Source organism: Scyliorhinus torazame, chromosome 9 (assembly GCF_047496885.1).
Source record: "Scyliorhinus torazame isolate Kashiwa2021f chromosome 9, sScyTor2.1, whole genome shotgun sequence".
Classification (NCBI taxonomy): Eukaryota; Metazoa; Chordata; class Chondrichthyes; order Carcharhiniformes; family Scyliorhinidae; genus Scyliorhinus; species Scyliorhinus torazame.
Window position 1 is genome coordinate 189,751,675 of NC_092715.1, and position 22,856 is coordinate 189,774,530.

Sequence of the window (22,856 nt, forward strand, 5' to 3'; positions counted from 1 at the left end):
ATGTTCCTAGGTTCCTCGACTGCGAGGTTTTGCTGCAGCTTTCGAACATCCTGGTTCGACTACATTGTGTCCAGTTCTGGTCGCCTCATTATAGGAAGGATGTGGATGCTTTGGAGAGTGCAGAGATGATTTACCAAGATGCTGCCTGGACTGGAGGGCATGTCTCATGAAGAAAGGTTGAGGGAGCTGGGACTTTTCTCACTGGAGCGAAGATGGCAGAGGTGACTTGATAGAGGTGTACAAGGTGATGAGAGGCATGGATAGAGTGGATAGCCAGAAACTTTTCCCCAGGGCAGAAATGGCTGTCACGAGGGGACATAATTTTAAGGTGATTGGAGGAAGGTATAGGGAAGATGTCAGAGGTAGGTTCTTTTCATAGAGAGTGGTGGGTGCGTGGAATGCACTGCCAGCAGAGGTGGTGCAGTCAGAGTCATTGGGGACATTTAAGCGACTCGTGGACAGGCACATGGACAGCAGTAAATTGAAGGGGCATAGGTTGGGTTAATCTTAGATTAGGATAATGGTCGACACAACATCGTGGGCCGAAGGGCCTGGACTGTGCTGTACTGTTCTATGTTCTATTAGCACGGATAGAGGATGGTTACTGGAGAGGAAGCAGTGAGTTGGGGTAAATGGAGCAATTTCAAGATGGCAGACTGGGACTAGTGCAGTACTGCAAGGATCAGTGCTGGGGCCTCATCTATTTACAATCTTCATTAATAATTTAGACAAAGAGACAGAGCGCACTGTGTCTAAGTTTGCTAATGACACAAATCTTGGTGGGATTGCAAGTTATGAGGAGGAAAGAAAGATCCTCCAAACAGATACAGACAGGTTAAGTGATTGGAATTCAAGGTGGCAGTTGGAATATAATGATGGGAATCATAAGATTATTCACTTTGATCAGCAGATTATTTTTTTAAAGCTGTGAAACTTGTAAATGTTGATGTTCAAAAAGACTTGGGTATATTCACACAAACAACACAAGAAGTTAACTTGCAGGTACAGTGAATAGTTAGGAAAGCAACTGGCATGTTGGCCTTTATTACAAAGGGATTAGAGTTCAAGGCTTTGATGAGACCACTGTGTACAATTCTGATTTCTTTATGTAAGGAAGGATATTCTTGCATTTCAGGCAATATAAAGAACCATAGAATTCCTCCAGTGCAGAAGGAGGCCATTTGGCCCATCAGGTCTGCACCGACCCTCTGAAAGAGCACTTTACCTCAGCCCAGTCCACACCCTATCCCCATTACCCCATAACCCCAGCTAATCTTTGGACACTTAGGGGAAATGTAGCATGGCCAATCCACCTAACCTGCACATCTTTGGGCTATGAGACAGCAAAGGTTCATTAGATCGATCCATGGGATGGAAGGGTTGGCCTATGACGAGAAGTTGAATAAATTGGACCTATATTCTCTGGAGTTTAAAAGCATGAAGCGTGATTTCATTGAAACATTCAGGACTATGAAGGGGCTTGGTAGGATAGGTACTGAGACATTGGGGGCGATTTACTGCCTTTGCTTTTGCTGGGTGGAAATGACACAGGGGGCAGAGAATCCAGTGCGAGTACCAAAATGGCTTTCACACCAACAAGATTTGCAATTCAGATTGTCCCCACAAATAATGTAATGAGGTTCCTTCCGTGAAAGGTTGGGAACTCCATTAGCATACATTTACATTGATTTAGTGGGCCTCCTCGCTGCACCTTCTCCCCTCACCCCTTGCCCTTGCTGATATGATGTCACGTCAGCGGGTTTACAAGAGGCTTTGTAAAATGGGGAACTGGTGTACAGAACCCGCTAGGGGGCACAGCCCTTGAGGGGAAGGGGTCATGCCCGGGCAGTAACCTGGAAGTGCCCCCTAGCAAACTGCCAGAGGGGCTCTCATTTGGGTGGTTCAGGAAGTGGGTGTTCCTTGCAGGGTGTGATAGTCACCACTGTTGTATTATATTGTATATATGGGTATTACGGTAAGGCCCCTGGACTACAGGTGCGGGGGTAGATCCCTGCCTGCTGGCTCCGCCCAGTAGGCAGAGTATAAATGTGTGTGCTCTCCGAACAGCAGCCATTTTGTAAGCTGCTGTAGGAGGCCAAACATCTCTGTGGAAAAAGCCTCGATTACATTCTACTCTTGTCTCATCGTAATTGATAGTGCATCAATTTATTACACAGAGATTTTTCAGAGATGGACCTCCGCATTAAGCCGGATCGCTTGCAGCTGCATCCTCAAGCAGACAATGGCAAAAAGAACTTCTAACATTGGCTAGCTTGCTTTGAAGTCGACGTCGGGTCTGCGCCAGACCCAATCTCAGAAGCACTGAAGCTCCAGATTCTGTACACGCGGCTGAGCTCCAATGTTTTTCCACTCGTCCAGGACGCGCCTACCTATGCAGAGGCCATGGCGCTACTGAAGGAGAATTACACTCCGCAGACCAACAAGATCTACACCAGGCACCTCCTATCTACGCGGCACCAACTTCCCGGGGAATCTGTGGAAGATTTCTGGCATGCCCTGCTCGCCCTGGTGAGAGACTGTGACTGCCAGGCCGTTTCGACCACTGAGCATTCGAACCTGCTAATGAGAGACGCGTTCGTTACGGGCATAGGGTCTGACTATATCCGCCAGCGCCTCTGAGAAGGGGTACGCTTGACCTTGCGGCAACTAAGAAACTAGCGTTCTCGCTCGTGGTCTCCTCACATAACGTACAGTCTTATGCCCCCGATCGCACGGACCCCCCCCCGTGCATCGTGGACCCCGCCAGCGGCCAACCCAGCGTGGAGCCCATAAGCGACCGCCCTCAGTCAACCCCACGCCTGCACCGCACGGCAGCCAACCAACCCCAGGGGACCCAAGTGCTACATTTGCAGACAGACAAAACTCTCCCGGCACCGCTGCCCGGCGCGGAGCGCGCTCTGCAAGGCCTGTGGCACAAAGGCACATTTTGCTGCAGTGTGCCAGGCCTGCTCAATCGCCGCTATTGTCCCGGCACCCCCCACGTGCGGCCAGTGGGCGCCGCCATCTTCCTCTCCTCAGACCATGTGTAGCCCGTAGGTGCCGCCATCTTGCTTGCCTCAGAAACAATGGGCACTGCCACCTTGCCTGCCCCAGGACCTGTGCGGCCTGTGGGCACCGTCATCGTACCCGCCTCAGGACCCCTGCCCGTTGGGCTCCTCATCGGGCCGCTCATCGCCTGCAACCGCCGCCGACCAACCGTGTCTCGTCTCGGTCACGATCGACCAGTCTCGACCGCACAACCTCGCAACCACTTCGACAAAGGTGAAGGTCGACGGACACGAGATATCCTGCCCTCTGGACTCCGGGAGCTTCATCCACCCTGATACGGTAAGTTGCTGCTCCCTCGCGGTACATCCCGCTAACCAAAGAATCTCCCTGGCCTCCGGATCCCACTCCATGGGGATCCGGGGGTACTGCATCGTCACCCTCACCGTCCATGGCATAGAGTTCAGCGGCCTCCAGCTCTACGTCCTCTCCAAACTCTGCGCTGCCTTGCTACTCGGCCTGGACTTCCAGTGCAACCTCCAGAGCCTAACCTTGAAAGTTGGCGGGCCCCTACCACCCCTTACTGTTTGCGGCCTCGCGACCCATAAGGTCGACCCGCCTTCCTTGTTTGCAAACCTCACCCCGGATTGTAAACCCGTCGCCACCAGGAGCAGACGGTACAGCGCCCAGGACAGGACCTTCATCAGGTCTGAGGGCCAGCGGCTGCTGCGGGAAGGTATCATCGAGGCCAGAAACAGCCCCTGGAGAGCCCAAGTGGTAGTGGTAAAAACCAGGGAGAAAAGCAGGATGTTCGTTGACTACAGTAAGACCATCAATTGGTACACGCAGCTCGACGCGTACCCCCTCCCACGCATATCTGATATGGTCAATCAGATTGCACAGTACCGGATCTTCTCGACAGTGGACCTGAAATCTGCCTACCACCAGCTCCCCATCCGTAAGGTGGACCACCCATACACTGCGTTTGAAGCAGACGGTCACCTTTACCATTTCCTTAGGGTTCCCTTCGGCGTCACCAACGGGGTCTCGGTCTTCCAAAGAGAGATGGACCGAATGGTTGGTCGGTACGGGCTGCGGGCCACTTTCCCATACCTGGACAACGTCACCATCTGCGGCCACGACCAGCAGGACCACGACGCTAACCTTTCCAAATTTCTCACTGCCACACTCCTCAACCTAACTTACAACAAGGAGAAGTGCGCGTTCAGCACGAACCGATTAGCCATCCTCGGCTATGTGGTTCAGAACGGAGTTCTAGGGCCCGACCCCAATCGCATGCGCCCCCTCATGGAGCCCCCCCCCCCCCCACTGCCCCAAGGTCCTCAAACGATGCCTGGGGTTATTTTCCTCTGACGCCCAGTGGGTCCCAAACTATGCGGACAAGGCCCGCCCACTCATTCAATCCACCGTTTTCCCACTGACGGCCGAGGCTCACCAGGCCTTCAACCGTATCAAGGCCGACATCGCCAAGGCCGCGATGCACGCGTTCGACGAGACGCTCCCCGTCCAAGTCGAGAGCGATGCATCAGACGTCGCTCTGCCGCCACCCTCAACCAGGCAGGCAGGCCCATGGCACTCTTTTCCTGCACCCTCCATGCCTCCGAAATTCGGCACTCCTCCGTCAAAAAGGAGGCCCAAGCCATCGTTGAAGCTGTGCGACATTGGAGGCATTACCTTGCCGACACTGACCAACGGTGGGTTGCCTTCATGTTTAACAACACACAACGGGGTAAGATCAAAAATGATAAAATCTTGAGGTGGAGGATCGAGCTCTGTATCGACAATTACGAGATTTTGTATCGCTCCGGTAAGCTCAACGAGCCCCCCGATACCCCGTCCCGAGGTCCATGTGCCAGGGCACAAGTGGACCGACTCCGGACCCTGCACAACGATCTCTGTCACCCGGGAGTCACCGCTTTTACCACTTCATTAAGGCCCGCAATCTGCCCTACTCCATCGAGGAAGTCAGGGCTATCACCAGAGACTGCCAGGTCTGCACGGAGTGTAAACCGCACTTCTACCAGCCAGACCGTGCGCACCTCGTGAAGGCCTCCCGCCCCTTTGAATGCCTCAGCGTGGACTTCAAAGGGCCCCGCCCAGCCAACGACCGCAACATGTGCTTTCTTAATGTGGTTGACGCGTATTCCCTATTCCCCTTCGCCGTCCCATGCCCCGATATGACATGTGCCACCGTCATCAAAGCCCTCCACACCATCTTCGCTCTGTTCGGTTTCCCCACCTACGTCCACAGCGACCGAGGATCCTCATTTATGAGCGAGGAGCTGCGCCAGTACCTGCTCAACAGGGGCATTGCCTCGGGCAGGACGACCAGCTACAACCCCAGGGGAAACGGGCAGGTGGAGCCGGAGAATGGTACGGTCTGGAGGGCTGTCCAGCTGGCCCTACGGTCCAGAAATCTCCCGGCCTCCCGCTGGCAGGAGGTCCTCCCAGACGCACTTCACTCCATTTGGTCACTCCTGTGCACCACGACCAACGAAACCCCCCATGAACTTCTGTTTGCTTTCCCCAGGAAGTCCACCTCCGGGGTTTCGCTCCCAACGTGGCTGGCAGCTCCAGGACCCGTTCTCCTCTGCAAGCACGTGCGGCTCCACAAGGCAGACCCGTTGGTTGAGAGAGTACAGCTACTCCATGCGAACCCACAGTACGCCTATGTAGCGTACCTCGACGGCCGCCAAGACACAGTCTCCCTCAGGGATCTGGCATCAGCTGGGTCCCCACACACCACCCCCGCCCTGCCATGGCGGCACCCTCCCCTCCCCCGGCGCACCCCACCACAGCCCCCGCTCCAGGTCAATCCGTCCTCCCCTTGCTCCCACCCGGGGGTGAAGAGGATTTCGACACGCTCCCGGTGTCACCGAAGACCAAGCCGACGCCTGAGTCGCCACCAGCACTGCAACGCTCTCAACGATAGATCAAGGTGCCCGACCGTCTAAATTTGTAATCTTCTCTGTAATTTTAAAACCAATCTGTACGTATATAGTTTTCCACCACCCCCGCTGGAGTCATTTTTAACAGGGGGTGAATGTGGTAGTCACTACTGGTGTATTATATATGGGTATTACAGTAATGCCGCTGTACTAATGGTACGGGGGTAGATCCCTGCCTGCTGGCTCCGCCCAGGAGGCGGAGTATAAATGTGTGTGCTCTCCGAACACCAGCCATTTCGTAAGCTGCTGTAGGAGACCAAGCACCTCTGTGAAATAAAGCCTCAATTACATTCTACTCTCGTCCCATCGTAATTGATAGTGCATCACAGGGGTATCCCATGACTTTGTGTTTGGGGTGGAGGAAGTGTTTCTTGGGGGGGGGGGGGGGGCATGTCCCTGCCGAGGGACGGGGGTGGTGGAATCCATGGGGAGGGTTTCTTTTTTATGTTTTTTTAAGGTTGGGGCACCTTTCAAAAGATTTGTGAGGATCTGAGGTTGCTGGTGCAGCAAGCTCATTCAAAGCCATGTCCAGCCAGCATGACATCGTGGGACTGGCCGGCAGGATTTTATTTGAGTATTTTAAAATTTGGCGGGAAAAGTTGGCAGAACCACCGGCAGGCGACACACTGCTTTTCCCGCCCGGGTTGACACTGAAAATTTAAAAAAAAATTCCTCCCACTTTTCCCAGGTTGGAAAATCTAGAACAAGGGAGCAGAATTTCAGAATTATCTGCCAATCATTTAGGACTGAGATGAGGAGAAATGTCTTCACTTAAGCAGTGAATCTTTGGGACTCTACCCCGGATGGTTGCGGACACTTCATGATTGATTACATTTAAGGCCGAAACAGACAGATCTTTGTTCGCTCAGGGAATTGGAGAGCAGGCAGAAATGTGGAGTTGAACTCTAGATCTCTAGATCAGCTGTGATCATATTGAGTGGTGAAGTAGTCTTAACAGGCTCTATGGTCTTATCCTGCTCCTATTTCTCATGTTCTATTGGGTGAAGGACTTTCTATAGAGAGACATTTAGGCAGGATGGGTAACTCAGAGGAGAGAGAGTATTACATAGAATTTACAGCACAACACAGGCCAGTCAGTCCAGCTGGTCTGTGTCAGTGTTTAACTGCATGTGCTTCCCACACCCTATTTCATTTCACCCTATTAATATATCCTTCATCTTTTTCCGATGTGTACTTATATGGCTTCCCCTTAAATGCATCTCTGCTTTCACCTCAATTATTCCATATGGTTGCAAGCTCCACATTGTAACTACGTTCTGTTGAAAGAAGGTCCTCCTGGATTCCTTTATGGATTTATTTATGACTATTTTATAATTATAACTCCTAGTTATGAACTCCCCCACAAGTGGATACATTTTCTCCACGTCGACTCCAACAAACCCTTTCATAACTCGAAAGACTTCTATTTGATCACATCGCAGATTACTCTCTTCCAGTTGAAAGACCCCCAACCTGTTCAGTCTTTCCAGATAATTATAGCCTCTCAGCTCTGGCATAATTCTTGCTAAGGTCTGAGGGTTGTAAAGTGTCTAGTTGAAAGATGAGGGCAATTCTTTGAGCTTGCTTCATTGCAACAACTGTCAAGGCCAAGGACAGGAAGTTTAGAATGGAACAGAGAGTTAAAGTGGTAAGTGACAGGGAGCTCAGTATTTAGGGACAGGATAGATGTGTGCAGAAAGGCAATCACCTCATCTGTGCTTGATGCACTCTATTCTCATTTAAATTTATCAAGGCACATTCTGTGATGCAAGGTTCGAGCAGGCAGAATGAATCCATGGGACTGTGGATTATGAAATTAATTCTCATTTTCCTGATCGCTCGATGACCAGCATTCTCATTGAGTGATGCTCCTCCCTTGGAAGCTTGTCAGAACTCGCTTCCCAATCAAGGACTTTTTTAGGATGCAACACGTATTGACATTGACATTATCATAGTGAAATGCTGAGAATTCCCCTTTTCATCTGAACTATTAGGGCACGATCTTCCCAAAAGGGAACAAAATCCCCGAGCGAACGCGTTTAGCCACGTGTTTCCCGCCACTCGCAGTGCTGAGAAACATATAGCTATTCAATGTGACTCGTGTTGAATAAGGGGCCTGAACGGGGAACGCATAGCCGAGGCCACACATAGCCCCGTTTTTTGCAGCGGTCAGCTCTGCTTGCCGGAACTTCCCGTTGTAGCGAGATTTTAGGATGCCAATTTTACATAGAACATACAGTGCAGAAGGAAGCCATTTGGCCCATCGAGTCTCCACCGACCCACTTAAGCCCTCACTTCCACCCTATCCCCTTAACCCAATAACCCCTCCTAACCTTTTTGGACAGGAAGGGCAATTTAGCATAGCCAATCCACCTAACTTTTAAATGGTGTCCCAATCTTCGAGGCCCCAAAAAGAATCCCCGTCCTAAGCCCAAACGTAATAAGAGAGGGTCCCCCGCTGCCATCTCCCCCCCCACCCCCCCGCACCCCCTCCCCACCACCACACCCCCCAACAGGCACACGGGCAACCCCAGCCCAATCGCAAGTGCGCAGAAAACTTGGCAGCTGGAAAGTGTCACCTGGGTACCTTGGCCATGCCATACTGGCATCCAGATGCCACTGCCAAGGTGCTATGCTGGCACTGCCAGGGTGCCAGGCTGGCACTGCCAGAGTATCCAGGTGGCACCAGCAGTGCCAGCGCACCGCCCTGACCAAAGCGCATGCAGCTGGGGGCCTCCAATCCCCTTGGAGACTCCCACGAATGCCGTTCCATCTGTCCCCGTTAGTAAGGACCGTGCTGAACAGCACTCACCAAAGGGGTGGGATTCTCTGCCCTGCCATACCATTTCTGGTGCGGCGGACCCCTGGGATTCTCCGTCTTGCCAGCTGGCCAATGGCATTTCCCATTGTGGGCAGCCTCACGCCATCAGAAAATCCGTCGGGTCAACCCATAAAGCCAGAGACCAAGATTGGCAGAGGGATTCCTTTCCTGGTCATCCCACGCCGTCGGGAACTCGGCCGGTTGGGAACGGAGCATCGCCGGGCGGGCCTCAGGCAATGGCCTGAGGCCCTGGATACGTGGCGCGGCGTACCCCTAGAATACACTGCTTTTCAGGGGTCGGAGCATTGCGAATGCGCCGCTGGCCCTGATTTTGGCATCATCGGGGATTCTCCGCCCCCCTCGCCGAACGCGATTTCGGCATTGGGGAGCGGAGAATCCAGCCCACTAACTTCAGACTGTCCTTGATCGCCCTATTGAATCATTGGAAGTACCATTTGATTGCCGATTGTATCTCAATGTCAGATGTTGGTGAATTCCACTATCACCCGAGAAATTACATTTATCAATATCGCAAAACTATTAGACCCATGGGTTGTGCAAGTAGATATTGAAGGGTTAAGCACTATTTAAGCAGACCAAACTTGCAGTCAGAGACATTTGTATCGTACAAATAGCTGTCTTTGGTAGCCTGTAGGGATCAACTTCTTCCACTGCATCTCCCCTACCCCCACTGCTCACCAAAGCCACTTTCCTGTTGGCAGTAACATAACCAGACCACCACCACCAGAGGTTAGTAAATACCCTGCCGTCCTAAACAATACTTAACAGACATTTAAAAAGGAAAAGGGGCTGGGAGATTATCAGGTTCTGAAACAACACGGGCAGAATTCTCCATCAACGGTATACTCCACCCTGCCTGCAGTGCACCCATGCCCACGGATTTTCTGACGGCGTAAGGTGGTCACAATGGGAAATCCCAATGACTGGCTGCCAGAACCGGGGGGCGCTGCACAAGAAAATGCAGCTACTGGACTGGAGAATCCCGCCCCACATCTTTTGTTAGCCAGAATCCCAACACGAAAAGAAATTCAGAACCCTTAGTGCAAGGCTATTTTGATGGAGACTGTTTTGCAACCTTGCCACCTAAAGATTACCCACATTGCAGGGGAAAAAAATGGCCGGGATTCTCCAGTAGGCCAGCCGTGCATTCCTGGGTGGCGTGCCCTCATTGCTGCGGATTTCTCCATTCCCATCATCTACCAATGGGATTTCCCATTGTGGCCACCCCATGCTGCCGGGAAACCCACAAGCGTGGGTGCGCTGCCGGCGCAATGCTGAATCCCGCCGGCAGAGAATCCTGCCTAATGGTTGATGGTTTATCCAGAGGTAACTCAGCACGGAATCATGCTGGAAGAAAATTTAAACAGAGCATAGTGACAGTGCAAGGTGATAGGTGAGTATTTGACGATGAATATGTGTGTATGTTTTTTTTATTACAATCTTAAAATGAAATGTCCCTGTCATCACATTTCATTTTGCTTGACGTGAAAGTATCATAAAGATGAGCTTTATGCCAAATCGTGATTTTTATTTCACCAGCTGCAACACGAATTGAACTTTTAAATAAACAGACTTCAGCAGACTAAACGTACGAACATACGGGATAGGAGGAGTAGGCTATTCTGTCCCTCGAGTCTTCTCTGTCATTCAATAAGAACATGACTGATCTGCTTTGTTTCAAATTCTACATTCCTATCCAGCCCAATAACCTTTTATTCCCTTGCCTAATAAGAATCTATCTACCTCTGCTTTAAAAATATTAAGTGATCCAGCTTCCACTGCCTTCTGAAACACAGAGTTCCAAAGTCACACAGCCCTCAGAGAAAAGAATTCTCTTCATCTCTATCCTAAAAGGGTAAACCTTAATTTTAAAACAGTGCCTCCTAGTTCAGGACTCTCCGACAAGAGGAAACATCCGTTCCACGGCCACCTTGTCAAGACCGTTCTTATATACTTCCATTCAAGTCACCTGTCACTCTTGCAAACTCCAGTGGAAACAAGCCTTGTCTGTCCAACCTTTCCTCAAAAGACAACCTGGTCCTTCCAGGTATCAATCAAGTCAACCTCCTCTGTACCGCCTCCAACACATTTACATCCTTCCTTCGATACTGAGACTAAAGCTGCACCCAGTATTCGTGATGTCCTGTATAACTGAAGCATAACATCCTTACTTTGATGTTCAATTCCTCTCCTAATAAAGGATAGCGTTCCATTAGCCTTATTAATTACTTGTTGTACCTGCATGCTAACTTTTTGTGACTCATATACTGGAACACCTCGATCCCTCTGGAGCTCGGAATTATGCAGTCGCTCTCTATTTAAATAATATTTTGATTTTTTATTCTTCCTGCCAAACTGAGCAACTTTACCTTATCCTACATTATTCTCCATTTGCCAGGTCTCTTTCCACTCTTTCAACAAATCTATATCCGTCTGCAACCTTATATCCTCTTCACAACATCCGACTTATCTGTCTGCCATCGCTCCCCATCTAAGCCATTGATGTAAATTGTGAAAGGTTGAGGCCACAGTACAGACCACTGTGGCTCTTCACTCATAATATTCTGCCAATCGAGAAAGGACCCAGTTATTCATGCTGTCTGTTTCATGCCACCAGCCAATTATCCATGCTAATTCACAGCCAAGGTGGCTACCCAATTTACATTGTTGTACATTCCACCTGCCAACCCCATTGAGATGGAGCCAATGGGTGAAATCTTAAGTCCTCACCCGTGGTTGGGATTTTCCGGTGCTGCTGGAAGTGAATGGGATTTTGGTTGGAACGCCAAATTTTTCTTTCTCGATCACAATGGGTCCCACCACAAATGAGACCCGAGAATCCCTCCCGGCAGCTCTTTGGTGGTCAAAAAACCATGAAAGACAATAACCCCAGAGGAATGTAACTGAACTATATTTCCAGTTCTATTAGCACAATGTCCTGCTATTCAACTGAGTGAAAGCATCAAACCTAATCATTTGAACATGGGAGCATGACTAAGAGGTCTCAAGTTGCAACTGGAATACATGATCCTGTTTGAATTACTGGCCAGTAGGAGAGGGTGGTCACAGGACAAGCTAACCCTTTGTATGTTTTAATCATGTTTTCCTAGTGATCCAGAGAAGACACAGGCAGAGTGCGACAGAACCAAGAGTGAGTTTGGGAATTTGAATCTAGGTGGGAATTGAATCAAATCAGTAAGGCAGCTCCTTTTAAATTTCAGGAGTTTAAATTAATTTAAATTAAGCTAGAATTGTGCAGTGTAGGTTAACAAGAGCTGCCCCACCCACTCACATAACTGGTTGGCAGTTAAGTGTCAGTCACTTAAATCCATCTTGATCTAAAAGCAGGTGGGGGAGGGGAGTGAATTTAGGACAATTTAAAAAGAGCAACTTGTAAACTCACTCCCAGTGAGTTCTCCCAGTGAGCCAGAGAAGACACAGCCAGAGTGAGACAGAACCAAGAGTGGGTTTGGGAATTTGAATCTAGGTGGGAATTGAATCAAATCAGTAAGGCAGCTCCTTTTAAATTTCAGGAGTTTAAATTAATTTAAATTAAGCTAGAATTGTGCAGTGTAGGTTAACAAGAGCTGCCCCACCCACTCACATAACTGGTTGGCAGTTAAGTGTTAGTCACTTAAATCTACCTTGATCTAAAAGCAGGTGGGGGAGGGGAGTGAATTCAGGACAATTTAAAAAGAGCAACTTGTAAACTCACTCCCAGTGAGTTCTCCCAGTGAGTCAGAGAAGACACAGCCAGAGTGAGACAGAAACAAGAGTGAGTTTGGGAATTTGAATCTAGGTGGGAATTCAAAGCTGGGTGGGGAGGAGGTGCTTTTTATCCCTGGTAAGTGACAGGTAAGTAGTGTTTCTGTTTTCTTTTTCTTTTCATTGGTATATTTATTTATTTTTTTCTTCGTTGTTTATTTATTTTTGGGAAATTGTAATTGTTGAAGTTAACCGAAGTTTAAGACATGGCAGGAGATCTCAGACCAGTGTCATGCTCCTCGTGTGCGATGTGGGAGCTCAGGGACACGTCCACTGTCCCTGGCTCCTTCACGTGCAAGAAGTGCGTCCAGTTGCAGCTCCTGTTAGAGCACTTGACGGCTCTTGAGCTGTGGTTGGACTCACTTTGGAGCATCCGTGATGCTGAGGACGTCGTGGATAGCACGTTTAGCGAGTTGGTCACACCGCAGGTGAAAGGTACTGAGGGGGATAGAAAATGGGTGACCAAAAGACAGAACAAGAGTAGGAAGGCAGTGCAGGTGTTCCCTGCAGTCATCTCCCTGCAAAACAGATATACCGCTTTGGATACTGTTGAGGGAGATGGCCCACCAGTGGAAGGCAGCAGCAACCAGGTTCATGGCACCGTGGCTGGCTCTGCTGCGCAGCTGGGCAGGAGAAGGATGGCAGGGCTATAGTGATAGGGGACTCAATTGTAAGGGGAATAGACAGGCGGTTCTGCGGACGCAATCGAGATTCCAGGATGGTATGTTGCCTCCCTGGTGCAAGGGTCAAGGATGTCTCGGAGTGGCTGCAGGACATTCTGGGGGGGGGGGGGGGGAGGGTGAACAGCCAGCTGTCGTGGTGCACATAGGCACCAGCGATATAGGTAAAAAATGGGACAAGGTCCTACAAGCTGAATTCAGGGAGTTAGGAGCTAAACTAAAAAGTAGGACCTCAAAGGGAGTAATCTCAGGATTGCTACCAGTGCCACGAGCTAGCCAGAGTAGGAATGTCAGGATAGATAGGATGAATGCGTGGCTCGAGAGATGGTGCAAGAGGGAGGGATTCAAATTCCTGGGGCATTGGAACCGGTTCTGGGGGAGGTGGGACCAGTACAAACCGGACGGTCTGCACCTGGGCAGGACTGGAACCGATGTCCTAGGGGGAGGGTGTTTGCTAGAGCTGTTGGGGAGAGTTTAAACTAATGTGGCAGGGGGATGGGAACCGATGCAGGAAGTTGGAAGGTAGTAAAACAGGGACAGAAACAAAAGGCAGTAAGGGGGTAAGTGTAAGGCAGAGAAGCCATAGTCAAACATCAAAAAGGGCGACAGTAAAAGGTACAGAGACTGAGGGGAGCTCCGTGAATAGGAATACTAAAAGGAATAAAACGGGAAGTGAAAACATTAATGGTAAGCGACGCGGCAGGTTGTTACATGAACATATGGGTTCAACGACAAGGAAAATTAGGAGAAAGGTTAAGAGGAAATATAACTTAGGAGAGGTTACTGATCGAGGTGTTAAGATTCAGAACAGAGGTAAAAAAGCCAACATAAGTGTACTTTACCTGAATGCTCGTAGTATGAGGAATAAGGTAAATGAGTTGATGGCGCAAATCATTGTGAATGACTATGATTTAGTGGCCATGACTGAAACATGGTTAAAGGATGGTCACGACTGGGAGTTAAATAACCGAGGGTATCAATTATTCGGAAGGACAGAGTGGATGGTAAGGGAGGTGGTGTAGCTCTGTTATTTAAGGATGACATCCGGGCAACAGTAAGGGATGACATCGGTGCTATGGAGGATAAGGTTGAATCCATTTGGGTGGAAATCAGGAATAGTAAGGCGAAAAAGTCACTGCTAGGAGTAGTCTATCGGCCACCAAATAGTAACATTATGGTGGGGCAGGCAATAAACAAAGAAATAACTGATGCATGTAGAAATTGTACAGCAGTTATCATGGGGGATTTTAATCTACATGTCGATTGGTTTAACCAGGTCGGTCAAGGCAGCCTTGAGGAGGAGTTGATAGAATGCATCCGCGATAGTTTCCTAGAACAGTATATAATGGAACCTACGAGGGAACAAGCGGTCCTAGATCTGGTCCTGTGTAATGAGACAGGATTGATTCAGGATCTCATAGTTAGGGATCCTCTCGGAAGGAGCGATCACAATATGGTGGAATTTAAAATACAGATGGAGGGTGAGAAGGTATAATCAAGCACTAATGTTTTGTGCTTAAACAAAGGAGATTACAATGGGATGAGAGAAGAACTAGCTAAGGTAGACTGAGAGCAAAGACTTCATGGTGAAACAGTTGAGGAACAGTGGAGAACCATCCAAGCGATTTTTCACAGTGCTCAGCAAAGGTTTATCCCAACAAAAAGAAAGGACAGTAGAAAGAGGGAAAATCGACCGTGGATATCTAAGGAAATAAGGGAGAATATCAAATTGAAGGAAAAAGCATACAAAGTAGCAAAGATTAGTGGGAGACTAGAGAACTGGGAAATCTTTACGGGGCAACAGAAAGCTACTAAAAAAGCTATAAAGAAGAGTAAGATAGAATATAAAAACAGGTAGTAAAAGTTTCTACAAATATATAAAACAGAAAAGAGTGGCTAAGGTAAATATTGGTCCTTTAGAGGATGGGAAGGGAGATTTAATAATGGGAGATGAGGAAATGGCTGAGGAACTGAACAGGTTTTTTGGGTCGGTCTTCACAGTGGAAGACACAAATAACATGCCAGTGACTGATGGAAATGAGGCTATGACAGGTGAGGACCTTGAGAGGTTTGTTATCACCAAGGAGGTAGTGATGGGAAAGCTAATGGGGCTAAAGGTAGACAAGTCTCCTGGCCCTGATGGAATGCATCCCAGAGTGCTAAAAGAGATGGCTAGGGAAATTGCAAATGCACTAGTGATAATTTACCAAAATTCACTGGACTCTGGGGTGGTCCCGGCGGATTGGAAATCAGCAAACGTGACACCACTGTTTAAAAAAAAGGAGGTAGGCAGAAAGCAGGTAATTATAGGCCAGTGAGCTTAACTTCGGTAGTAGGGAACAATGCTGGAATCTATCATCAAGGGAGAAATAGCGAGCCATCTGGATGGAAATTGTCCCATTGGACAGACGCAGCATGGGTTCATAAAGGGCAGGTCGTGCCTAACTAATTTAGTGGAATTTTTTGAGGACATTAACAGTGCGGTAGATAACGGGGAGCCAATGGATGTGGTATATCTGGATTTCCAGAAAGCCTTTGACAAGGTGCCACACAAAAGCTTGCTGCATAAGATAAAGATGCATGGCATTAAGGGGAAAGTAGTACCATGGATGGAGGATTGGTTAATTAATAGAAAGCAAAGGGTGGGGATTAATGGGTGTTTCTCTGGTTGGCAATCAGTAGCTAGTGGTGTCCCTCAGGGATCAGTGTTGGGCCCACAACTGTTCACAATTTACATAGATGATTTGGAGTTGGGGACCAAGGGCAATGTGTCCAAGTTTGCAGACGACACTAAGATAAGTGGTCAAGCAAAAAGTGCAGAGGATACTGGAAGTCTGCAGAGGGATTTGGATAGGCTACGTGAATGGGCTAGGGTCTGGCAGATGGAATACAATTTTGACAAATGTGAGGTTATCCATTTTGGTAGGAATAACGGCAAAAGGGATTATTATTTAAATGATAAAATATTAAAACATGCTGCTGTGCAGAGAGACCTGGGTGTGCTAGTGCATGAGTCGCAAAAAGTTGGTTTACAGGTGCAACAGGTGATTAAGAAGGCAAATGGAATTTTGTCCTTCATTGCTAGAGGGATGGAGTTTAAGACTAGGGAGGTTATGCTTCAATTGTATCAGGTGTTAGTGAGGCCACACCTGGAGTATTGTGTTCAGTTTTGGTCTCCTTACGTGAGAAATGACGTACTGGCACTGGAGGGTGTGCAGAGGAGATTCACTAGTTTAATCCCAGAGCTGAAGGGGTTGGATTACGAGGAGAGGTTGAGTAGACTGGGACTGTACTCGTTGGAATTTAGAAGGATGAGGGGGGATCTTATAGAAACATATAAAATTATGAAGGGAATAGAAAGGATAGATGCGGGCAGGTTGTTTCCACTGGTGGGTGAAAGCAGAACTAGGGGGCATGGCCTCAAAATAAGGGGTAATAGATTTAGGACTGAGTTTAGGAGGAACTTCTTCACCCAAAGGGTTGTGAATCTATGGAATTCCTTGCCCAGTGAAGCAGTAGAGGCTCCTTCATTAAATGTTTATAAGATAAAGATAGATTGTTTTTCGAAGAATAAAGGGATTAAGAGTTATGGTGTTCGGGCCGGAAAGTGGAGCTGAGTCCACAAAAGATCAGCCATGATCTCATTGAATGGTGGAGCAGGCTCGAGGGGCCAGGTGGCCTACTCCTGCTCCTAGTTCTTACGTTCTTATGTTTTTACAGCAGAACTGAAGACACACCTCTCAGAAGCTGAGAGTGATCCTTTCTCCTGCTCTCTCAATCTCCACCCAATTTGTAAGCTTTTAGGCTCTGTCTGCTAATGTTTGACTCTCTCTCTCTCTATGTACAGCAGACAGAGATTTTAAAGAGAGAACTCAACTCCAAAACGATGTCTCCAGGAGGACAGACAAGCCATCCATCTGAAGTTTTAAACTACCTTGACGTTGAAAGCAGAAGACCACTGGGTGAAAGCAGTGCTTGTGCACAGAATTCACTGTGTGTATTATTATGCTGAGATTGATTGAAGTGTATAAGAAGGATCCCCCAAGAGAGAATCGCTCTCTTGGCTCCGGCTTTCACCGAGGAGAGACCTGCCCAAAAGCTGCACCAGAACAAGTAAGTCCAAGGTTAACGCACGTTACCAGACAGACGACTTTAGCTGTTCCCCTTCAGCTAAGTATAGGCTTTAGCAACAGTGATTGTTTAGTCTAAATAAATAAGCATTTGACTTTGAACTAACTAACTGGTGTATCGAGTCTTTGATCAGTATTCGGTTTGAACCTTGTGGAGGTATCAAGAGATACCTGGCGACTCTAGAGCAAAACGTAATTAGAATTAAGGAAGGCGACTATATTGACCGCCATCTTCAGAGCCAAATAAAGAGAAACACAAATAGCAACACCTTCTCCTGAATCCCTACCCCAAAGCAAGCCCGGCGGCTGTTCATCTCTCATTGTCTGGGCTGGAACTCCCTCCCCTCTGCAGTTACTGCTCACTGGAGTTTCTGAAACATGGGAGAAAGAGGCTCATAGCAAATGGCCTCTCTCTATTTCCAAAGATGCCACTGCCCTGCCCTGCCACCCACTCCTCCCACTTTTCTGATGCTCAAGGGCTATTAACCAGATGGGACACGAGTGGCATGCCCCGCAGTGCTGGCACTTTTCTTCTACCAGCACTGACATTAGCCAGTGAATGAGCTGCTTCATCCTCCCTGTCACAATGACTACCCCATCTTGTGTGCTGTCTCCTATTACTGGGCAATGTTTAGAACCACTAATCCCATGCAGTGTGTCTAAAATTCAAACCCCACGTAAAATTGTTGTCAATTGGATAATTAATTAACTAATTAACTTCTCATCGCATTGCAAAGACTGAAGACATCGAGCTTCCATCCCAATATCTTCATCCCGATATTATACACCCCCCCACTCCCACCCCCGGCTCCCACCCCGATCCCAAAGCGCCCAGAGAATTCAGACAGTCATCTCTATTGACATTGAAGAGTGAGGTCAGTGAATATGTCCGGGAGAGGAACACAGATAAATTAAATTTGCACACACATAAATAATTATACGGGCACTTCTTCCGACTTCCACTCACATGATCTCAATTACTAACCCTGTGATCATTAGAAAGGACAACTGATTTTTCAGCCTCTCATGGACTGCATCATTCACACCATGGGCCTACACCTAACTCCAACTAGGCATCATCTGAGATTGCAGCCAAACGTTATGACATCACTGGTTGCAGGGTGATCTCCATGACCAGAGTGATCTGGTCTCTCCTGTAAGCAGAGCATAATAAGTTTCTGTGGAGGTTGAAAACACTGATGATGAGCTTGATGCAGGGACAGAGGGAGGAAAGTGAAGATATCTCAGTAAATAATTTGATGTGGTACATGATGGGCAGTAGAGAATGTAGATTTTAAATGATGGGCAAGAGAAGTGGAACAAAGTAAGATGTTCAATGGAAGGGAAGGTGCCAGAGGTATGGACGGGTATGTTGAGGTATGAGTTGCCGGTGGTGTTGGCAAGGCAGGTGATGGAAAATGTATATCCAAGTGGGGAAGCTTCAATTATGAGGAAGGTACCATTCCCCCTCAACCTGATTTTCATCAAGGCCTTAACATCAATGCGATCATCAAAATAAATTCATGGATGGAAAGGGCTTTGTTCACAACTGAACAGATGTTCAGGAGGAATGTGCATAGATAGATGATGATAGTTGGTCCACTGGCACAATATTTAGCGTTGACACTGGGAGTGGTGAATGAGATGAGAGAGAAAGGTTGGAAAGATTCGGAACCAGTGGATGCACTGTGTAGCAAGGGCAGCGAAAGATAGAACATAGCATTTGGAGCTGCTGCTAATAAGAAAACAGTGATTATTGCTTCAGTGGGAGCTTTGTAGATTAAGAGAGCCACTGAGGGAACCAGTTGACTGATCTAAGAGGGAGTCATGCCTGGGCAGGCAGCTGGAGAGTGGGAAGATTGAGGAGTGTTTTGGGTAGGAATTTGAGGGGCTAATAGCTGAGAGAGGAGAAGCAAAACGCGGCATGATGCCAGGATAGAGGGGCTTAGGAAAGGTAAAGATATTAAAAGAAACACAGGGAGGACAAAAGGAACATTGAAGTGATGGGGTTGGTTAAAATTACAAACGGTTGGGTCCCAACAGCTCCAAGGCAAGTAAGTAACCTGGCCAATTTGAATTATTCACTAATCTTGATTTTACCAGGCTGATCAAGTTAAAATCACTCCCTTTGTTTTTTGTTTCCTTTCACTGCACAATTTATAGTTCTTCTTTTGCTATTCTTAACAGTAAGAGATGAAAGTAACAGGGACGAGAACATTTTTTTCTCGTTGTCCAGGTGTAGACCCCCCTGCCATTCCAAGCTAAATACAAAACAAAATCTGAAAGCTGCACAAAGATGACATTTCCAGTTGCTGACTAATCATTCCTGTGACCTTTCTGAAAGGAGTCGCTGAATTCTGAACAAATTATGGGCAGTATTTTGCTGTGAGCTTCTGACTTTTAGGAACTTGGATCAATGCTGGCAAATTTAATTGCATCAAAGACTCTTTTAACTGGTGGTTTGACTATCTCCAAATGTATAGAATTTTTCAGAAACATCTTAGCATTGGCTTGCGTGAGCTGCTTTGACATGCGCTAACTCTTTTTATGTAGGTGAGTGTTATGGGCCAGGGTTTAGAGAACCCCAAAGTGTATCATGGAGGTCACCTGCCCCACAACTTTTACTAGATTGTGGTATGGGGAGCACACGGCCCACACTACAGGTGTGGTACAGCAGAAATGGAAAAGTATTTTTTAAAGCAAAACAATGTTTATTCTATGAGCTCAAATTAACCTATTTAAGACATACAGTGAACATCTTAGCAACCATCAATTCAAATACAACCCCCAAAGAATACAACACTAAGTAATTCTTACTTTCATTTTAACATCCATAAGACTTAAAAACACCTTTTAACAGAAAGCCATCAGGCTTGACTTCACTACTGAGAAGAGTTACCACATTGAAATCAGTAAATGGACACTCATAAGCTTGCAAAGATTCACACACATCCTGCTGTGATTGGCGCATGGGCGGGAGCGCCAGCATGTGCTGGCGTCATCCCAGCGCATGCGCAGGGGGAGTTCATCTGCGCGTTGGCCATCGCGGAGGAATAGCAGCCGACGCGGAGGAATAGAATGCCCCCCAGAACAGGCCCGCCCATGGATCGGTGGGCCCCGATCGTGGGCCAGGCCACCCGCACCCCCCTGAGGACCCCGGAGCCCACCCGCGCCACCAGGTCCCGCCGGTAAGGACCTACTCTACTTTATGCCGGCGGGACCGGCAAAAAAAACAGGCGGCCACTCGGCCCATTGCAGGCCGGAGAATCGCAGGGAGGGCCGCTGCCAGCGGCCGCCGACCGGGCACGATTCCCGCCCCGTCGGAAAATTCGGCAGCTGGCAGGAGCGGGATTCATGCCACCCCTCGGCAATTCTCCCTGACCCGGCGGGGGGTCGGGGAATCCCGCCCAAGGTCTCTGCATGATCCATCCATTTCTCTCTGCCTCGGCATTTCTCATTAAAGTCAGATACTTTAGTTCAATGTGATCACAGAGTCCCTCGTAATTCTCCAACACAGGAGCATTGGTTATCACAGCTTTCAGGCAGTCAAATATCTGTTGCAACTCCGCTGTCCACTGAAAATGTCCACGTTTCTTCAGCAAGTCTATCAGTGGAGCAACCACACAACAAAAACTTTTCACAAATGTTCGAGCAAAACCACTCATGCCAAGAAATCGCATTATTTCCCTTCAACTTGAGGGTATCTGAAACTCTTCAATAACTGTTGGTTTCATATCCCATGTGTCCATTCGACCCTATCCGATTGTATGGCCAAGGAAAGTAACTTGAGCTTTTCCAAATGCACTTTTGGCTAGATCGTCAATGTAGACCGTACAATTGTATGAAATCCACAATTCTCAATGCAATCCTCCAAACGTGGGATAGGATAAGAGTACGTTCTTGTATTATGGGTCTGGGTTTACAGAACCCCAAAGTGTTTCATGGAGTTCAACCGACCCACAACTTTTATTAGACTGTGGTGTGGGAAGCACATGGCATACTCTCCAGATGTGATACAGCAGAAATGGACAAATGGTTTCTAAAACAAAACAATATTTATTCTATGAGCTCAAGTTAACCTGTTAAAAACAAACATTGAATATCTTAACACCCATTACTTCAAATATAACCCCAAAAGACTACAACACTAAATAATCCATTCACCTTTCTATAATCCACACACAACCGTTGGGTACCGTCTGGTTTAGGTACCATCACTATGGGTGAGCTCCATTGGCTGCAACCCACTTCAATTATGCCATTTTTAAGCGTGCTCGCAATCTCTTTGTTAGCCTGTGCCAATTTTAAAGGATTAAGTCTATATGCATGTTGTTTGATAGGAACAGCATTTCCCACATCTACATCATGTATCGCTATTTTAGTACTTCCCAATTTATCTCCACAAACTTGCCCATGTGATATCAATAACTCTTTCAGGTCAGTTCGTTTTTCCTCTGGAAGGTAACTTAACAATTCATCCCAATTTTTAAGAACATCCTCATTTTCCAATTTAATTTGAGGTATGTCAAATTTACAGTCATCTGGATTTGATTCGTCACTTGGAGTTAGAATCATTAAAACCTCCTTTTTCTCTCCTTCCCTTTCAAAGTACCTTTTAAGCATATTCACATGACACACTCGGTGAGTCTTCCTTCTATCTGGTGTTTTTACCACATAATTCACCTCACTTAATTTCCTTTCAATCTGATAAGGTCCACAAAACCAAGCTTTTAAAGCCTCACCTACCACTGGTAACAACACTAAAACGTTATCTCCACTGGCTAAACTACAAACTTTGGATTTCTTGTCCGCTACCCGTTTCATCACATTTTGTGCAACTTTCAATTGTTGTCTAGCCAATTCACCTGCTCTATTTAATCGTTCCCTAAAATTTGACACGTAATCCAATAGTGCAATTTCTGATTTCTCACCCACCAATTTTTCTTTAATCAATTTAAGTGATCCTCTTACCTCATGACCAAAAATTAGTTCAAAAGGACTAAATTTGGTTGACTCATTAGGTGCATCCCTAATTGCAAACAGTACGAATGGAATTCCTTTATCCCAATCCGCTGGATAATCGTGACAATAAGCCTTCAACATTGTCTTTAATGTCTGATGCCACCTTTCTAACGCTCCCTGCGATTCTGGATGGTACGTAGTTGATTTAAATTGTTTTATTCCTAAGCTATCCATAACTTTTTTGAATAACTTTGAGGTAAAATTTGATCCTTGATCCGATTGAATTTCTGTGGGTAGCCCATATCTAGTAAAGAATTTAAGTAACTCCTCCACAATCTTTTTAGCTGTAATATTACGTACTGGAATGGCCTCTGGAAACCTGGCAGACACATCCATTACATCAAAAGATATTGATTCCCACTTTTTGTTTTAGGAAGCGGTCCTACACATCAATTAGGACCCTTGTAAAAGGTTCCTCAAATGCTGGAATGGGTATTAAGGG